Source organism: Balaenoptera acutorostrata, chromosome 2 (genome assembly GCF_949987535.1).
Source record: "Balaenoptera acutorostrata chromosome 2, mBalAcu1.1, whole genome shotgun sequence".
Taxonomy (NCBI): Eukaryota; Metazoa; Chordata; class Mammalia; order Artiodactyla; family Balaenopteridae; genus Balaenoptera; species Balaenoptera acutorostrata.
The window spans coordinates 106,594,052-106,615,514 of NC_080065.1; the positions used below are offsets into that span (position 1 = coordinate 106,594,052).

Below are 21,463 nucleotides of genomic sequence, written 5' to 3' on the forward strand. Positions count from 1 at the left end.
ACCTGGGGCTCAATACTAGCAGGGCCCCAGTGGAGTTCTACAGAATGTGCCTCAGAATCGTCCATCAGGGATGGGGAAAGGTGAGTGTTTATTTCCCAGTTAGTATCCTATGTTAACCAAGGGTTGCTCCAGGGGTGTTAATTTCCTTGCACTTACAGTTTTGCACATGACCCATCACAGCCCAGAATCTCAGTGGACAGAGAAGCTTGGGCCAGAAAGCAAGTGACAGGCAGTGCAGCAGAGGTGTGTCATTTTGTCAAAGGTTATATCTGCGGCACAACCATTTGAGCAAAGCTGTGTGCCAAGGGGTTATAAAGGTGTTTAGCACCCTCCACCTACTGGAATCCACACATTGATTACATGAGATATTTGCTTCACATTTGCATAGGTAAATTTTCTGTCATTCACACTCAGTTATTGAGGTGATCAATGAGATGTGTGTAAAAGTGCTCTGAAAAATATGTCATGTAGACTATTACACTACACATGTGATAATTGAGATCTCCAAAGCTGAAGGTCAAACAGTGGTTGAACAATTTTTTTAACCCATTAGTTTACAGGTACTTTTGAACTCAACACTTCTCTCATTTCATGTAAGTAATAAACCTTTCATACCTTTTTGTTGTGTGTCATCAGTCTTGACGTTCCAACCAGATTTTGGGTGGGGGATTTATTCTGTTTCTTCAGAGTGGTTACAACACAGAGAAATCCGGATTTCCGCCAAAAAAAATCACCTCAAGACCGCAACAGGGCATACTTCACTGAATTCCAAACTGATTGTTGATGTGATCATTTGGATTGGAAAAGTCCAAACAGTTCATCTGCCCCATCCCTGGTCATTTGGCTACTGGCTGTCTTGGATGCTGGACCCTAATATTCTAAGGTAAAATAGAATAGAAGAGAATAAAAGTTTATGCTGACTAGGTTAAAATCTGAGCCAGTCTGGCACTTTCTGTCTTTAGTGGAAATCAATCTGTGTTCTACTTTCAGAGCTAAAATACAGTTATGAAATGTTGAATTTTCTTTTTTAAAAAAAATATCTATCCATCTATTTATTTATTTGGCTGTGCCAGGTCTTTGTTGTGACCTGCGAGGTCTTTGTTGCAGCGTGTGGGATCTTTTAATTGCGCATGCGGGATCTAGTTCCCTGACCAGGGATTGAACCTGGGGCCCCTGCACTGGGAGCGCAGAGTCTCAACCGCTGGACCACCAGGGAAGTCCCGAAATGTTGAATTTTCAATGTTATTTTTCTGCTTTGTGTTTGAATGCTCACTTCTTCACTTACCTGCTGTGGGATGTTGGTCACATTATTTCACCTCTTTGGGCTTCAGTTTCCTCATTGCAAACTTGAGATAATATTAATATTAAATCCAAAGAACTGTTACGAGGATGACTGTAATGTGTTTGGAACATAAAGACATTCAATTCATGTTAGCTGCTAATCTTATTGTTATTATCATTATATGTTTTGACAAAGATCTGTAGCTTTATTTTTTGAGTGTTTAAATGTAATGGTTGTTTCTATGAATTGAATTTAATGATGTACTGCTCTAATCTGACATTTATATGAAATATAAAGGCTCTTAGAATTATCTTGATGTCTTGACTGAGAGAGAAGTTTAAATGCTTTTGACCCTCTGAGGAGCCCTCTGACATCATGAAAGCACATATCCTTTCTAAAGTTGATTTTCTAAACAGAAAATTGATAGCCCTGTCCATAACTGATTTAGAAACAATTTGAAAATGTCAAGTAACTTGCAAAGGAATAATGATTTTGCTGCTGCTACTGTGTATTAAGCGAGGTTGTTTCCCACTTAAAGAGCTGGAAGTGCCTTGTGTTCTTATTCCAGGTACTTCACATGTACCCTGTGAAGGTGATTTGGGTGCACATGGTATCTATGTAACAGATCTCTATCTCATAGACTTATGTAAAAGAATGTAAGTGTAGCCCAGTGTAATAGTCTGACCCCATTTTTAAACATTTTTAAAACATTTTAATTAATTTATTTTCATTTTTTAAAATTAAAAACTTTTTTTTAATTTTAAAAATTTTCTATTTTTAAAGTTTTTTAAATTAAACAAAATTTAAAAATATTTTAAATTTTATTTATTTTTAATTTTATCTGACCCCATTTATTTGATGTTTGCTGACATCTTAAACCTCATCCCTCCCTCCTCCCCTTCTGCCCCTCTTCCGGGAAATCTGATAAGAAAGTCTGAGTGCTTCCACCTTTGGTGTTGATGGGAAGTTCAAGCCACACAAGCCCCTGCCTGTGCACAGAGGCCCTCATACCAGCCTCACCCCCTAACCACCATAAAACCCCCCGCAGGTCTTCTTCCAGCTCTCACAAACCATTTTCAGTCCAGCTTATGAAGACTGCCCTGCTCTCCCCAGAAAGCCTCATTAAGTAAGTAATAAACCTTTCATACCCTCTTCCTGTGTGTCATCAGTCTTGACATTCCAACCAAATCTGGAGTGGGAGATCCATTCTGTTTCATCAGAGTGGTTACAACGCACAGATATTGGCATGCACTGAAAGGAACCAGGGTTCCTTGGAGAACTAAGTCCAGGTTTGGGGCAAGGACAATACAAGGTAAGTCTGGGATATTTTGTCATACTCTAAAGCAAGGAAATGCTCCAAGACTAATGGGATCATGTCAAAAGAATAACAGAAGCCAGGATGCAGGGGCTTCCACTTGTCAAAACGGGACAATTTGAGCATTGAAAAGAATAATGATGGTAAGAGATTATATCACATTGAACATAAATCTATAGTGATAGAAAGAAGAGGGGAAAGAGAAGGAGATAGAAGAAATAAGTAGGAAAGCTCTTCTTTACAGAAGATTATAGTAAATGTAGAAAAAGGAGAGAATTTTTAAAAAATCACCATTTTGCACCTGAATGCAATTCAAGCAAAGATCATCAAAGAATACTAAAACTTTTGAGTAAAATGTTGTTGGAGGTGGCAAGAGGTATTATCCCATGGATTATGTGTTTTCATTGCCAAGGAAAATTAACCTTTAGAATAGATACCTGACACAATGGGAGGTATACAGCATCCCCTGTGTGCTATGTAGTACTTATGCCAAAATATTTAACCTGATTCTCGTGGTGAAGAACAATTAAATACAGAATGTGGGGCATAATATAGGACAACTGTCCTGAATTTTTCAATGTTGTGAAGATAGAAACAGAAACAAAAAGAATGCTCTTCAGGAAAAGATTTAAGATACTAAAAGCCATAATCAAAGGCAATGTGTGAACCTTGATTTGATCCCAGATTGAAAAAGTAAAACAATTAAAAAAAACAATTTTGGTCAACTGGGGAAATTTGAATGTGGATATATGAAAGTGATACTCTGATTATATAGGAGAACACTCATTCTTAGCAGATGTGTGATATTTAGGGATGAACTGTCATGGTGTCTGGAACTTATTTTCAAATGGTAGAGCAAGAAAGTATATATATTCTTACATAAAAAAATATGATTAGTCCAGAGATAGGCAAGAAGGAAAGAAGGAAGAAAGGAATGTTAACACAACATTGTAAATCAATAAAATAAAATAAAATAAAAAAGAAAATTCCCAGAAAAAAAACCCAAGGGTGATAAAATATTAATATTTTGATGAATTTAGATGAATGGTATTTATTGTTCTCTTCTTTCAACATTTTTGTAGGTTTAAAAATTTTTAAATAAAAAATTTAAAGTTAAAAGCCCAAGGGAACAGCAATAGAAACAACAAAAGAACTTCAGAGGACTGCTTAAGCCAGCAAAACTCTTGTGTTACTTCCCCTGAAAACTTAATAGATTTGAACAGATTGTAATATTTGTACTCGGAAATTATTCTTTTTTTTTAAAATTAATTTATTTATTTTTAAAATTTATTTTTGGCTGTGTTGGGTCTTCGTTTCTATGCGAGGGCTTTCTCTAGTTGCGGCGAGCGGGGGCCACTCCTCATCGCGGTGTGCGGGCCTCTCACTATCGCGGCCTCTCTTGCTGCGGAGCACAGGCTCCAGACGCGCAGGCTCAGTAGTTGTGGCTCACGGGCCTAGTCGCTCCGCGACATGTGGGATCTTCCCAGACCAGGGCTCGAACCCGTGTCCCCTGCATTGGCAGGCAGACTCTCAACCACTGCGCCGCCAGGGAAGCCTGGAAATTATTCTTAATGTACAAAACAAATAGCAATTATTATTACGTCAAAAGACCTACGGCACAGCAACCCATGTTCATGAATCAGTGCTATCTTCCCCTATCTCTGGCGTCTATATGAATTATTTTGCTCTGAAAGCTGAGTAAATATGTGCTCTCTAACAACAAGGACAAATAGACAGCTGACTTGGAGATCAAAAGATTTAGGGTTGCTGCAAATCTCCTTATCGTGGGATGTCGTTAATACCAGATTTGATTTGAGAGCATCATGCTTGAACAGAAAATGAACCCTGACTTCTGTGATTGGAGAGCCACTGGCAAGACTCACCTGTGATTAACATCTCTCTGCTCAAATATCCTTAGACTGCTTGACGATGACATTTCTGACTTGTTTGGCTTGTGTTATTGTGTCAGAACACAGCAGTAATTCCTCGACCTGCTCCTGTGCCCTGAGAAAATAATTGGTGTGCTCATTATCTTTTAAAGAGCCTGGAGGAATTTATCCTATTAAGATGGTGGGCAAATGAGTGGTTACCCAGCTCTCTTTGACTTTGTAATGCCTTCCCATAACTTGTTATTGTGCTGCCCTTTGACAAATCTTTGTCCCTTTCTATAGTACTTTTTTTTTTTAAGATGACAACTTATTTTTCTTTTCCTCTGCCGAAAGATTTTCATTATGAAGAGAGATTGCCAGTCAGTGTAGTATTATGAACTCAGCGTAAAATGCAATGGTAAGAGAATTCTCCAGCATTACATATTCCATCCTCAGCCAATGTGAGATGTAACTATTACAATCATATTCCATGATTTTTTTCACATTTGTAACGTAGCAGTTTTTGGTACTTTCTTGGTTTTTGAAAAAATGTTCCTTGGATTTCAACCTTTATTTTATCACACATCTTTTCTCCCTAGTAGAGAACATAACTTGCTCTACATAAAAATGAAAAACCATAGGCTAGTTTAATGTATTCAGTGAATTTAAGGAATATGAGTTTTGGTAAAAGTGAAATTTCCTTATAAAATGATTATTCATCTCTGAAAACTGGAAAATTCCTGTTGAATGCATACTTTCAAAATGAAACCAAACTGTTATTTCAGTATCATACGAGTGTTTCCAGATATCTAAAAGAGAAAAGCCTACAATCAGATTCAGATGACACAGGTTTGAATCCTGATGTTGCTACCAGCTTAGGGTAGACTTTGAACAGGCTGCGAGGCTTTTATGAACCACAGTTTTGTGAAATGGGTACAGTAATCCCCACCACACAAGGCTATTGTAAGGGTTAAATTATGATGACATCTATCAAGGAGCCTGGAAGTATTAGGCATCCAATTCATGTTGGCTGAATTTGAATCTATTGAGAATCCCTAACATCCAAATAATTAGTGTGGAAAGGAAATTCACACCCTGACTTACTGTAGCTAAGCAAATCGTTTTATCTTTACCTAATAGGAAGTATGGAGGTAGGTGTTGCTCTTCTTGGTTCAGAGTTTCAGTAGTATCAGGGTTGGCTGGCAACTCTATAGACCCCCTGGCCTTTCCTTGATAGTCCTCACAAGATGAGGGCTACATCACCCGTCATCAAATCTGTGATCATGGCAAGAGGAGGAGGGGTAGATCAGTGACCCATGTTTGTCCCTTTGATCGTGAAAACCAAGATTTTCCAGAAGCCCCAGTCAACTTCTGCTTTCACTTCTCTGGCCGGAACTGTGTCACATGGCCTGCTCTGGCAGTGATGGAAGCTGGAAAGGGAGAGTTTAGTTTTCCCAACCCCTGCCATAGAGTGGAGCAAGGGAGAAGAGGGCTGGGAATGGGACTGGGGTTAACTGAAACATGGTGCTGTCCCACAGGGTTACTTGAGGAACTGGGGAAGCAGTATAAGAGCATGGGTTTTAGATGGTCTTGATCAGCTTTGCCAGTTACCACCTGGTGGCCTTGAATGATTTACATAATATCTCTGAACCTCAGCTTCCTTATCAAGATTAAAAGGTGAATAATAATCATCTTTCAGGGTTGTGGTAAAGATTATAATGTATACTATGTATATATAATATACACTGGATATATAGTATGCACACATATACACATACTGGATATATCCTAAATATTGCATGGGACATGCTTATACTAAAATAATATCCATTGTTTACCTGAAATTTAAATTTAACTGGGCACCCTGTATATTTATTTGCCGAATCTGGGAACACTGCCACAAGCACATCTTAAAAGCCGCTTCATCAGTTACAGGAATCTGCTTGTCCTCCAGACTCCAAAGAGAAAGCAAGACCCCTGATGAGATATCATTTTGTATATCTCACTTTTCTGTGATAACAAATTGGTCTTCCTTTGTAGATGTAAGGGTAGCAAAAATCAAACCTCATGTGAATACTTACCCATTAGCTGATGAACATTTCTTTGCTATGATCAGTTTTATTTTTTTCTGAACTTCTAGGTAGTAAAATGACCTGGAGGATAGGGGCAGAGAGACACACAAAAGTTTCTGCCTCAGAAAATTGTGCCAGATTTCAAGGCACAAGAGCTGAATTTTTGACAAGGAGCCACCACAACTAATGTTGTGACTTTGTACAATGCACTTACCCTTTATATATTTATCTTCTTCAATATATAATGGGCATAGCACTTAACTTATAGAATTTTAGTGGATATTAAATGAGGTCATTTATGTGCACAACATAAATATGAATTTTATTGAGAGTCAGAAGCTAAAACTAGGATCAACCTCAAGGGAAGTATTTGTAAAATTAAGGCTAATTTTGGCATTTGATAATTTTCTAGGAATTTATCCATTTTATCTATCTTTAAAAATGTATTAGTGTATAGTATCTAGCTGTTCATTAATTGCTGATATTGTAATTGTGTACCTAAAAGAACTAATAGAATCCAGAGACAACCTATTAGAACCAGTATGTGTTTAGCAAAGTTGCTGGATACAGCATCAACTTACAAAATCAAAAATATTTCTCTATACCAGCAATAATTAATCAGGAAACTCCAGAAAAATAATATTCCATTCATAATTGCAATAAAACTATAAACTATCTAAGAGTTAAAGTAACCTAGAATATGTAAGACCTTTATGAAGGAACTCACCAAAGTGTGCTTTTCAAAAAGTTAAAACCATGACTTTCATGCAAATATAAAATCAACATGTTAAAGATTTTAAACCCATTAATTAATAAGGGAACCAATAAGGTGTATGGCCAGTTCAAAGAGAACTTAAGATGCCAGGGATTTATAGGCAGTTTAACAGAGAAATATCGGGACTGCTGAATTAGTTATAAAACTGATGTCCCAAACACAGACCATAAATCTTTGGAGTCATCTCTTTCATTAGACACAAAATTATTTGCATCTACTGGAAAAAATTCTAGAAGTTAACATGTAACCTCACTAAGTTTGAGACCTTTTATTAATGGTAAACAATGAGATAAACTAAATACATTTCATAACTATACTTTTGTGACCTTTGCCCTCATGTGATATTGAAAGGATGTCCCACTCACCTTTTTGTGGTCTTATTTCCAAATTTCAAATAGTTTTCCTGACACACTTTAAAATTTGGGTGAAGGACATGAAAGATGATATGAAGAAAGGGAGTGACATTTCATGCTCTTGGATGGGATGAATTCATATTATTAAGACAGAGATTTTCTTTAATTTAGTATATAAATGCAATGCAATTTCAGTAACAATTCCAGTTAGATATTTTAGGGAAACTATTAAATTTGCTGTAAAATTTGTAGAGAGAAATAAAAGTTCATGGCTGTCTGCTGCTTAAAGAGAAGTCGTAAAAATGAAGAGCTTGCCCTGCCAGATATTAAGACATACTACAAGGCCAGAGTAATAAAAGCAATGTGCTATTGGTATAAGATCAGATAAACAGATAAGTGGAAGAAAATAATGCACTCAGAATGAGATTCATATATCCATGGGAATTTAATAAAGTTTAAAGGAATTACCACAACTCAGTAGAAAATGTTTAGTTGAAGTTTTTTGGGGAAATTGTCTCACTATATGGAGAAAAATTGGATCCCTACCTAAGACTACATAATGAGTTACCCCCAGATAGATTAAACATGTAAGTTGGAAGGGAAAAAAATACAGCTGATAGAAGAGAATGTATGAGATAATCTTTACAATCTAGGAATGGGGAAACACTTCAAAAAATTTCAAAAGGAAAAACGAAGCAAAAGATTGCTAAATACAATTATATCAAAATTAAGGCTCCCCCTGTAAATACACTGTATAGATGGGAGAATTTTATTGCATGTAAGTTATACCCCAATAAAGAAAACAATCAGAAATATTGTGGGAATGTACATTTTGGATTGGTTTGTACCAGCAAGATACTTACTCATATGCATATCTATTTAAAATCTTCCAGATACTGACTTTTGGGAACGATCCACTGGGAACGATATGGAGATTGAAATCATGGAAAGAGACTGACAAACAGCTTCCATTGCTCCACCCCACTGCAGTCCTCCCTCCCTGAGCAAGAAGGATTTTTCTTGTACACAAACCAAGTCGTGGGGAACCGTGCACCTTAAAGAATCCAGGAGGTGAAATGACCTCTCCATAGCTCTGGGAGACTTTCTAACTTCATTCATTTGGCATTTATATATGGCACTAACCCTGGTCCAGGCACTGTTGTAGTTGTGCGGAAAGAACACCAAACAAAACTGATCCATCTTCTGTACTTGGGCAGCTGTCATTCTGTCCCCAGCACCCTCAGGTGAGACTTCAGGCAGGGAGAGGACCACAGGGGAAGATCTTCAAGGATGAGAAGGTTAGAAAAGAAGAAATAATCTGTGAAAGCTTCATTATGCTCAGGAAAATTAAGGTTTTTCATTCATGAAGAACACTATGGACCAAATTAATAGATGACTAAACGGGAGAAGGCATTTTCAATGTTTAAAACTGGAAAGGAATTAATAATTAGCAGGGAATTTCTGTAAATTGACAAGTCAGTTACCACAATAGGAAAACAGGTAAAGAATATGAGACAGCAATTTACAGAAAAGAAAACTCTCAAAACCAAGTACTCAAAGGCATGCTGAAGATAGTAATCAGAGAAATACAGGTTAAATTAACAGTACTAAATTGGTAAAAATTAGAAAACTGGATAATGCTGAGTGTTGTCAGGGAAGCAGCTATGCAGAAAGCTTCATGGGGAGTAGATTGGTACAGCCATTCTGAAGAACAGTCTGGCATGATGTAGACAGATTAAGTGTACATACATGCTATGACACAGCACTTCTGCTACTGAGAATTTATCCCAAAGAAAATTTCAAATATTTTTATAGTGTGAAATATATAAAGATAGCTATTACAGTAATGTTTACAGTGGTGGGAGTTGGTGGCAGTTTGGGTAGAGTAAATAGGCAAGACTTGGAGAATACATACCATGGGTGGTTATGGAGCTTTAGGAGGAACATATCTGATGTACACATAGAAATAAGATTGGATCTTAAAAAGATAGTACTTAGTCCAAAAGAGTAAGAAAATGAATGAGATCTCTGAGGATTTACATAGTTTAAAATAAGTGCCAACAAAATCACACAACACATTTTAGAGCACTTTAAAATAAAAAGAAATAAATAGGGCTTCCCTGGTGGCACAGTGGTTAAGAATCCACCTGCCAATGCAGGCGACGCAGGTTTGAACCCTGGTCTGGGAAGATCCCACATGCCGTGGAGCAACTAAGCCCGTGCGCCACAACTACTGAGCCCGTGTGCCACAACTACTGAAGCCTGTGTGCCACAACTACTGAAGCCCGCATGCCTAGAGCCCATGCTCCACAACAAGAAAAGCCACCGCAATGAGAAGCCTGTGTACCGCAACGAAGAGTAGCCCCCACTTGCCGCAGCTAGAGAAAGCCTGCGCGCAGCAACGAAGACCCAACGCAGCCATCAATCAATCAATTAATCAATCAATCAATAAATAAATTTATTAAAAAAGAAAAAGAAAGAAATACAGCAGAATGGTTACCTTGGAGATGTGGATTAAGTAGAATAAATAACTGTTAAAACTAGAGAGACTCTTATGTATCGATGATTATAATGTGCCTTGAACTGAGGCATATTATTAACTCCGCCCTGTATATCTGATAAACAACTAATAAAATGAAATGAAACATAGTGCACCAAAAGAACCTAAGCATACATGGCTGTTGAAGAGATATGCCTTGCTTACTCCTTGGCTCTGTTTAAATTTACTGCCACGATTGCTTTCTGGGGTGTGGCCCAGCTGGGAGGCTGCTGGAGGCTGATCCAGGGTTTTCACATGCTCTAAACTCAGAGACCAACAAGGAAAATCCTGAAAGAAGGATCACAGGCACAATCAAAACAGTTCTGGTCTCTACTTTTGTGCATATTCTTAAAATGATGCAAAATTTTTGAATATTTTCTTTGCTATGAAATACCCCAATGTTTCTGCATTTCCTCCCCTGTTTATTTAGTAAATCATTTTCATGTTTATGCTTCTACACTTGTCTAGCATGCAAATCACTTTGATGAAATATCCTCTTATTTTATCTTCATTACAACTCGGCTGGAAGCCCTCTCTTTTGCAGTTGAGAAAACAAAGGCTAAAGACACCAATAACTTTCAAAATGTCATATATCTGGGAAGTGATGCAAACAGAACTTAACATCAAGTCTCCTGGCTTCAAACCACACATTTTAAGCTAATACTTCAGGCTGCTTTAATGCAAAGAAATCTTCAGTTCTAACCAAATTTCAAGTAATTGAAAAAAAAAATTAATGAAGTTCTTATAGAGCTTTCTATTGCTATTTATGCAGGAATTAACTAAGAATTAATTGGCGAAGAGACAGTAGATCAGACAACCAGGGAAAGGCAGTTTACAGGAAGTCTGAAAAGCAGCGATAAATACTATAATTCCCTGGTCATCCACTACTATTTGGAAACCATAATGCCTTTTATTATAAATTCTGAATTTCAAGGAATTTCAACTTATCCAAATGCATTAGACTATGAATTGCAAATAGTCTATAGTGTCATCCCAGATTCAGTTTCCAAAAAAGGAATATTTATGGCATTAAACTTTTCAAAATCAGAAAATGTTTTAAGCATGTATGTAATTCAATTTTGCAAAATAACAGATATAGCAAAACTGATTAAAACAGAACTTACACACTGAAGAAAAAGCAACAAGAATCTACTGTAAAGTGGCTGGTGGGTTTTCTCCAAGTGTCATGTAAGAGGTGAGACTACGATCACCTCTCTCCTGAACCACATGATGTCTACAGCCTCCCAGTGCTCAGTTGACACAAAATTATCAGAGAGATCTGATTAGAGTACTCTTGCACTCCTCTCCACATTTGCTTTCAGAATGAAGACATAAATGTTGCCTCAACTAGCCCCATCTACCTTTCAAAGCTTATTTACACAACTCCTTTCCCACCCTAACCTTAATCTCAAGTAAATACATGGGCCTTCCTCCTCCTCAAACTTGCTGTGTTCCCTCTCATCACAGCTCTCTGCATATGTGCTTCCCCTGAATGGAATGTTCTGGAATGTTCTTCAATTCCCTTCATCAGTTTAATTCTTATTCCTTCTTCAGATCCCAGGTCAGAAATCATTTCCTTAAGAAGTATTCTGGATCTCCAGTTGATACCAGCTCTTAGAGAACCAGATCTTTCTCCTTTGGATCACTTATGCGGTTGGTAGTTATACATTTATTAATGTGATTATTTGCTTAATTTTTGTCCTGTCTTCCCCAACAGACTAAAAATTCCACAAGAATTTGTTTCTTAACATGTTATTTTATATTTCCTTAACACTTTCTCACCCAGTATCTAATACCCTGTTGCTTTGGTGGGGGTGGGTGGGAGGGTGGGCAGTGGTCATTTGATTCCTCAGCACTTTTGTATACCTTTTTTTGTGTGTGGGGAGTTCTTGCCTTATTAGCCCACCGCTCACAGTGGCAGAGCCCATAACCTTACTTTTCTAGCCTTCATGCTTTGTAGCCGAGCACAAACATTGACGCAGGCCAAGACATCCAGCCTTCCAGAGACACAGTCCAAAAGACTCTAAGAGTTGTCTCTAGTACCTGGAACCACCAGTGCAAACTGTGGTGTTGTGCCTGGTGGTAGCCCTGGTGCTGGAACAGTCTTGTGTCTTATTTTGGAGATTGTTCTTGGAAGAGTGATCATCAAGCCTGCTTCTGGGTCTTTCCCAGAGATTCTAAAACTTATATCCTTTTAATGAAGTATTTTTTTCTGCTTTAATGAGCTAGAACAATTTCTTTGGTTTGTAACTGAGAATCTCAAGATGAATAAGTGAATAATGGAATCTTTTTGCCGCCAACACAAATTGCATGTTTTAATGTCTATGCTGTCCTATGAAGTTATTGCAAAAGGGACTTAAATTATAGAAGTGAGCTGAGTATTGTCTGGAGGCTTGTTGTGGCTCAGTATATTTCAACTGTAGGAGGCTACAAAAATGTTCTTAGATTCATGTAAATATATGCATTACCTTCCTAATATCTATTGCTTAAAATCTTCTGACAAGTATTTTGGAGTTCTGTGTGACCAATTTCAGAATAATTCAGCTCTTAATGCTTTCTGTTTGTTGTTTTATTGTACATTGCTAAGCTGAAAGAAAAATGTTAGATATTTTTGTGTCAGTATTTGTAAGTACTTCATCCATTGTTCTATACTGAGAAAAGATATTTCAAGCTAAACAAATAAGCCAAAAAAAAGATGTATGTATGCTGTGATTCTGTGAATCAAACAGAAAAGATTCTATGAATATATGTATTTCATAAGAAGAGAGCTATTGGGACTGCATATTTTTCTGATCATGAGCTTTGGAATCCTGGATGAAAGGCCTGGAAGAACATGAAATACAGCATAGCTTGCTTTTTATTAAATGTGTTAATTGGGGTAACAGGAAGAGTGACCTACAGTTTAATAGGCCTTTCCTTGAATCATCTAGCACTGGACCCACCTCATACTCACTTATAGCAGAGGCTTTCAAGCTCAAATGTCACTGAGTCACAAAAATGTGAAACACAACTGTTAAAAGACAATTGAGAGTTGTGGGGACTGTGAAGGACTGGAGTGTTCATGTTGTTACAAGGTTAATTGAGGCATATTAAACATTTTGAGCTTATTTGAGCAAAAATTGATTTGAATTGGGCAATACCAAATCAAAAGTGTTTAGGAATGGTCCACCAGTAAAAGCTTGGGGAGAAGCTTTTATAGAGAAAAGGCAGAAGCAAAGTAAGGAAATTATTTATTGGCTATAACTTAAAGCCTAGTTGACTGTAATTAGTTGTCCTCAGTATTTTGATTTTGTAGTCTTGAGGCATTTATAGGCTGAGATTTTGGTTTGCTTATATACACCACCGCAGCATTAAAGCCACGTCAGTCTAAGGCCCTCCTTGTTTATTAATTTAACAATTCCACCCTTTTGTTCATCCTCTCATACATGAGAGATTGACCAAAAATTGGTACTAGCCCACTCTCAGTAACCATCAGAGTTAAGTTCCTTCTTGTCTCATTGTAAAGGTTTTAGGTTATAATGCCAGATCGTGAAAGAATTGTTCTTGCTGTTCATCTCATTGTTTGTCTTGTTTCTGTTTTTCCAAGTGCAGCGAGACCATTTGATGTACTGCTGATGGCTGCAAACATGCATTTAAGACCTTTGAGAGAATATAGCACACCAGGGAAACTATAATGATAACCATTAGGAGGAGGATACCAAGGGACTGAGTGTACTCCTTAGCCAGGGCCCCCAAGAATCAAACCAATTGGCATCAAATAAATCAAAGAATGTACCTAGGAGCATCAACCTGTTTTAGCCAAGTGGCTTGTTTGATAATTTCTTGTATTTGTTGCAATACCAGAGGTGTATATCTAGGTACAGTGAGAGATATTTACTATGGCACAGACTCCTTCTAGTTCTGCAATTTTATTGTCTAAACCACCTTAGCAAGAAAGTTTTAAGGACTTTTGTTGTGCAGCTATGACCTTAGCAGTACATTCAGTGAAAGATACCAGAGATAAGGAGCCTTATGTTCCTGTACATTAACAGAGAGAAAAGGCAAGTAGTGAAAAAGCAAAAGGAATAAAGCTTTCATATTGGAGATTAAGATCTTTTTTTTTTAATTTTTTTTTATTTTTTATTTTTTTAATTTTTTTTTTATTTTTGGCTGTGTTGGGTCTTCGTTTCTGTGCAAGGGCTTTCTCTAGTTGCGGCAAGCGGGGGCCACTCTTCATCGCTGTGTGCAGGCCTCTCACTGTCGCGGCCTCTCTTGTTGCGGAGCACAGGCTCCAGACGCGCAGGCTCAGTAGTTGTGGCTCACGGGCCTAGTTGCTCCGCGGCATGTGGGATCTTCCCAGACCAGGGCTCGAACCCGTGTCCCCTGCATTGGCAGGCAGATTCTCAACCACTGCGCCACCAGGGAAGCCCCGGAGATTAAGATCTTGATCCATGATCTTGGGAGAACTGTCCACCTTAAGATGCCAACTGCTTCTATAGAGAAACCTCCCTAGTCAGTTTTAACTTCAGATCTCCAGCTCGTTCCAAGAACCTGCTGTAACCCTTTTTAATTGGGGGATGTGAACCAAAGGTTCAAGTTCCTGAAGGTGATCTGGGTCTGATCCCAGACCCAGTCTGGTTTTTAAATCACACTTAGTCTGACACCACTGGTTTTCAGACCCAGTCTGGAAAAAGAAATGCTCAAATAAAGTCTGAAAATGCATAATGCAAGAACTACGGAGCTAAGATCATAGAGGGACTTAACCAATACCTCCAGAGGCAGCAAGAAATCTGAGAGCTCAAGGGCCTCAACAGGTACCTACACCTTCCCCTTTCTAGTCTTTCTGGGGGACCCCAAGAGGAAGGTTATCTTACATAAGATTTATGCCTCTCTTTGTGCCTCTGCTTCTGCGTGCTGTAGCCACTGCTCCTGTCATCTCTCCAGGATGCTGTACAAAACATGTCCTGCTGCTGTTGTCTGCACTGGCCTGCTGTGCCAGTAGCACTCTGTCCTGGTTGCCCATCTAGTGACCTTGACTCACCCTTGACCTCTCAAGCTCCTTGTGGTCTTTTCTCTGTACAAATCCAAGACTACGAGTCTTCACCAACTTTCCTATGAATCTCACATGCTCACCCCTTTATCTGGACAATAGGAAATACTTATGCCATGTTGTGTCCTACTCCTCATTTTTAGTGCTGGTAGGAGCGGATTCTACTGTAGAAGTCTCAACTTCTCAGTAACGTTATTTCTTTAGGCTTACTCACCCTCCCCCATGAGAGGCCTTGTTTGGGTAAATTGAAGTTCAAGCTTCAACTTTATGGGAGTTTTCCCACCCTACTAACACGCAGATCCTGAAGCTGAGTCTGGTCTCACAGGCGAAGCCAGTGGGTAGGAGTGGATCTCTTAGTAAGTGAACCGATCAGCTACCCAATAATATCTCCATCTCAGCAGGGGGTCTTCCTGGCCTCTGCTTGTTTCAGTGTAGGCAGTGATACTTAAGATTACTATATGCACTGTGTACAGAGACATCCTGAAGATAATAATCTGAGAGCATAGTGTTACCACTTACAAGGTTTTATTAAGCTTTGTTCGCACCCAGGTGCGGGGTACTACTCTAGCGATCTAATAGAAAAAAAATTTACTTAGTGCCAGGAGCCATCTTGAGTTTTCTCCCTGCATAATGAATTTCTAAGTGACTTCTCTAACTTCTCAGTGAGAACATTCAGTCCATAAAAATTATTAAGAAGAATGAACTACTGATGCATGCTCTTCCTCCTTTTGTTCTGATAATAGAGTCTCACAAAAGCTGCTCTGCAGCTTTCTTCTCCAATATAGTGTTTCAAAAAAGAAAAGAAAAGATGAACTATAGCTTATAGAGAACAGTCACTTGGAGTGAAGGGTACCCAGGCACTGCAGGCTCAGGGTAAAGGAGGAAAAGAGTCGTGGTTCTGGGAAAGCACTGCCTTCAACTCCATCTGTGGAAAGATGTGTGCCATCAAAAAGCGAGGATCAACCTCTCACACCAGGATAAAATGTTGTTGGTCTTCAAATCATGGGGAAAAACGGGCTTTGCTTGGCCTAAGGGACCTTTCTTTTCAAAGCTGGAAAGGTCATAAAACAACTGCTAACGTTTTTCTAACCTCTGTCCCCTTCAAGGCATAGGACTGAGAGTCATTTTATTTTGAATCATGATAAAATATGACAACTTCTTGTTTCTCAGTCTCTGTGTCATTTATGATGTCCAATATTTTCCAGGTTCTGGTTGTTTATCATGGTGAACCTGACTTATGAGCTAAAGCTTTCCTTCTGAAACAGTATATTATAGATGGCTATGTTTGACTCTTCTTTGATAACTTCTTATTTTGTCTCAAGAAGAATGACGTTCATCTTAAATGTCTGTTTTGTGCCTATTGAAACATCTTTATTCTTTTACAATGTTTGCCTGGCTTTTATTGTTATACATTTTTTATGATGGCAGTAGTATTGAATGAATGGCTATAGTTTCTACATTTAAGTAATCTTTTTTAACCTCCTTGTTTATATATATGAGTTTTCATAATGTGATGGTTTCTCTTTTTCTTTTTGATGTGTCTGCTTGGCTAAGCTACATCCCCAGTTATTCAAACACTAATCTGGGTATTGCTGTGAAGGGAATTTGCAGATGTAATTGAAATCCTTATTCAGTTGGCTTTAAGTATGGGAGATTATCTGGGATGATCTAGGGCCTGATTAAAGCAGTTGAAAGGCCTTAGAAGCAGGGCTTACACTCCTCAGCCCTGCTTCTAAGGTTTTTCAACTGCTTTTTAACTGTGTGTGTGTGTGTGTGTGTGTGTGTGTGTGTTTGTGTGTGAGAGAGAGAGAGAGAGAGAGAGAGAGAGAGAGAGAGAACAAATTCTGCTTGTGTTTTAAATTTTTTTCTATCTTTACCAAAATATAATTTTCATATAACATTGTGTAAGTTTAAGACATACAAATATGATGATTTGATATATGTATATATTACAAAATGATTACTACAATAAGGTTAGTTAACACATCCAGCACCTCACATAGGTGTTTCTTTTGGTGCGTGTGGTGAGAACCTTTGAGATTTACTCTCTTAGCAATACAGCATTGTTAACTGCAGTTACCATGCATTATATTGGATCCCAAGAACTTACTCTTTTTATAGCTGGAAGTTTATACCCTTTGACTACCTTCATTCATTCCCCCATCCCCTGCCCCAGGCATCAACCAATATACACTCTGTTTCTATGAATTCAATGTTTTTAGATTCTACACATAAGGGAGATCAGATCATAGAGTATGTCATTCTTTTTTTTTTAATTTAAAAAAATTTTATTTTATTTATTTTGTTATACAGCAGGTTCTTATTAGTTACCCATTTTATACATATTAGTGTATATATGTCAATCCCAGTCTCTACATCTGTGTCTCTATTTCTGCTTGTTCTCTACATCTGTGTCTCTATTTCTGCCCTGCAAACCGGTTCATCTGTACCATTTTTCTAGGTTCCACATATATGCATTAATATACGATATTTGTTTTTCTCTTTCTGACTTACTTCACTCTGTATGACAGTCTGTAGATCCATCCACGTCTCTACAAATGACCCAATTTCATTCCTTTTTATGGCTGAGTAATATTCTATTGTATATGTGTACCACATCTTCTTTATCCATTTGTCTGTCGATGGGCATTTAGGTTGCTTCCATGACCTGGCTATTGTAAATAGTGCTGCAATGAACATTGGCATGCATGTGTCTTTTTGAGTTATGGTTTTCTCTGGGTATATGCCCAGTAGTGGGATAGAGTATTTGTCATTCTTATTTCACTTAGCATGAAGACCTCAGGTTTCATTTATGTTATTTTTTGTAAATGGTAGGATTTCCTTATTTTTAATGACTGAATAATATTCCATTGTATGTGTAAAGAGAAGAGATAACAATTGCTGGCAAGGATGTAGAAAAAGGAGAATTCTTGTACATTGTTGATGGGAATGTTAAAAGATATATATATATATATATATATATATATCTATATCTATATCTATATCTATATCTCATATTTTCTTTATCCAGTCATCTGTTGATGGACTCTTAGGTTGTTTCCATGTCTTAGCTATTGTGAATAATGCTGCATTGAACATGAGGGTGCAGATAAATCTTTGAGATCATGATTTTACTTCCTTGAATATATAGCCAGAAGTGAGATTGCTGGATTATAGGGTAGTTCTATTTTTAATTTTTTTTTTTTTTTTAAATTTATTTTATTTATTTATTTATGGCTGTGTTGGGTCTTCGTTTCTGTGCGAGTGGCAAGTGGGGGCCACTCTTCATCGCGGCGCGCGGGCCTCTCACTATTGCGGCCTCTCTTGTTACGGAGCACAGGCTCCAGACGCGCAGGCTCAGTAGTTGTGGCTCACGGGCCTAGTCGCCCCGCGGCATGTGGGATCTTCCCAGACCAGGGCTCGAACCTGTGTCCCCTGCACTGGCAGGCAGATTCTCAACCACTGCGCCACCAGGGAAGCCCTATTTTTAATTTTTTTGAGGAAGCTCCATGATGTTTTCCATAGTGGCTGCACCAATTTACATTCCTACCTTTTTATTGACCTCTTATCAGATACATGATTTGCAAATATTTTCTCCCATTCCAACGGTTGCTTTTTTATTTTCATTAATGGTTTCTCTTGATACTCTGACACTTTTAGTTTGAAGTAGTCCTTTAAAAATTTTTGCTTTTGTTGCTTGTGCTTTTGGAGTTATATCCAAAAAATAATTTCCAAGACCAATGGCAGAGAGCTTACCTGCTATATTTTCTTCTAGGAGTTTTACAGTTTTTAGGTATTACATTTACGTCTTTTAAGTAATTTCAAGTTAATTTTTGTGAGTGGTATAAGATCAGGATCCATTTTCATTCTTTTGCATGTGAATATCCTGTTTCCCCGTCACCATTTTTTTTTTTTAACATCTTTATTGGAGTATAATTGCTTTACAATGGTGTGTTAGTTTCTGCTTTATAACAAAGTGAATCAGTTATACATATACATATGTCCCCATATCTCTTCCATCTTGCGTCTCCCTCCCTCTCACCCTCCCTATCCCACCCCTCTAGGTGTTCACAAAACACTGAGCTGATCTCCCTGTGCTATGCGGCTGCTTCCCACTAGCTATCTATTTTACATTTGGTAGTGTATATATGTCCATGCCACTCTCTCACTTTGTCACATCTTACCCTTCCCCCTCCCCATATCCTCAAGTCCATTGTCTAGTAGGTCTGTGTCTTTATTTCCGTCTTCCCATCACCATTTATTGAAGAGAATATCTTTTCCCCATTGAGTATTCATGGCTCCCTTGTCAAATAATAGTTGATCTTATATATGGGGGTTTATTTCTAGGCTCTTGATTCTGTTCAATTGGTCCATGTGTCAACGTATAGGCCAGTACCATACTGTTTTGATTACTATAGCTTTTTAATATAGTTTGAAATCAGGAAGTGTGATGCCTCTACCTTTGTACTTCTTTCTCAAGATTGCTTTGGTTATTTGGTATATTTGTGGCTCTAAATGAATTTTAGAATAATTTTTTCTATATCTGTAAAAAATGCCTTTTTTTTCTATAAAGATTACATTGAATCTATAGATGGCTTTGGGTAGTATGAAAATTTTAATAATATTAAATATTAAGAAGAATACTTCTCTCCAGTAGGGACAATTACAGGGTCACTGCAGAGAGCGTGTCTGACCTCCTCCAGTGTGTCCCCAAACAGTAGTGAATGGAAACGTCTTCTACTCCCAGCTTCCTCCAAACTGTCAGACCCCCTAAGTGTGATAACAAATAGCCAAGACTACAAGGCAGGATAAATCTCTCTCTCTCAACCCCGAAGCGTGAATTCCTATACTCTGTGAACACTGGCAATGGAGAACAATAGCCCAGACAATCCAAAAATGTTTAATAAACTTTCTAAAATCCAAAACAAGAAGAGTATAATTCTTCTCAATCATGAACATGAAATATCTTTCCATTTTTTTGTATCTGCTTAATTTCTTTCATCAGTGTCTTTATAGCTTTCAGTGTACAGATCTTTCATCTCCTTGGATAAATTTGGATGAGACCCCTGTCCATGCTCTGAAGTCAGGGCAGTTACTGCTGGTTGGACTCCACAGTTGGGTGGGCCTGCTTGCTGGGCTCCACATTCAAGTGGGGCTGCTGGGTGGGCTCCCTAGTCTGGCAGAGATACTTGCTGTGCTCTGCTGTCAGGTGGGGCCACCAGCTGGGCTCTGCAATCACCTCTGGTTGGGCAGGATCACAAGCTGTGTTTCCTGGCAGGGTGGTGCCACTGGCTTGACTCTATGTTCAGGTTGGGCCACAGACAGGGTACTAAGTTGGTGCAGGGCCTCAGACTGTGTTGTGTGATCACTGGGGCCAAGAGCTGTGCCCTGAAGATGTGAAGGTTGCAGCCTGGGCTTCACTACTGGGTAGATTACTGGCTGTGCTCCACTGTTGGTGTGATAGTTGTGATAATTTGTGGGGTGGAACTATAGAAATATCCTGTTTCTCACCAAACTCACTCACCACCCTTATCACCCAAGACTAATCTATCAATTAGCCTTATCTAAATAAATTTTTATCATGATAGTTGCATGAGATTTTCTAATTGGATCTTTCCAGATTTATTAGTTGGCATTCTAGTTAGAAAGATCTATCTATACCATTTATTTAGTTAGTTAGTTAGTTATCAATCATCTATTTATTGTCAATATGGATTATTATTTTATTCAATGGGTTATAATGTGTTATGGACCTTGTTTATTTTGATGCTTAAATTGTCTCTGACTTGCCCAGTGGGAACGCCTTTGAGCTGGCTCTATGTGTCCTTTTGACATGTCGTCAATTTTTTTTTTTTTTTTAACTTTTAGTGTATTTTTAGCAGTTCCTTACTTTCTGGCACAAAATGTTCAGGTTCATCTTGTACCTTCCCTGCACCAACCCTGGAATCTGTCATTTCTCCAGGGACACCTGATTCCTTTTAATAAGAGAATAGTATTTAGGAATAAAGATCTGGGTGTTGGGTGTGCTAATTGCTCCGGGGGTGTAATTACTTCTGGGCTTCTAGGACCTTTCAGTGGACAGAGCTGGGAAAAAATTAAATACCTCTTAAACCTGAATACTAAGTCTCATTTTAGAACCCAGCTACATTGAATCTTTTTAAGTGTATCTTGAGCTGGATAACATTTGTTTCCTTATTCTGTTGCATTTCAGTGCATATTTCTACTTCCTC

General features: G+C 38.2%; 1 long non-coding RNA gene across 1 annotated transcript in view; it reads left to right on the forward strand.

Annotated features, from left to right (window-relative positions):
* The first annotated feature begins 715 nt into the window (after positions 1-715).
* The window catches only part of LOC130707338 (uncharacterized), a 60,159-nt gene continuing 39,411 nt past the window's right edge, over positions 716-21,463 (forward strand). Inside the window, exons 1-4 of the long non-coding RNA XR_009007238.1 lie at positions 716-883; positions 2,331-2,408; positions 8,559-8,736; positions 11,759-11,857. This is a non-coding gene — a long non-coding RNA (uncharacterized LOC130707338). The remainder of the gene's footprint in view (positions 884-2,330; positions 2,409-8,558; positions 8,737-11,758; positions 11,858-21,463) is intronic.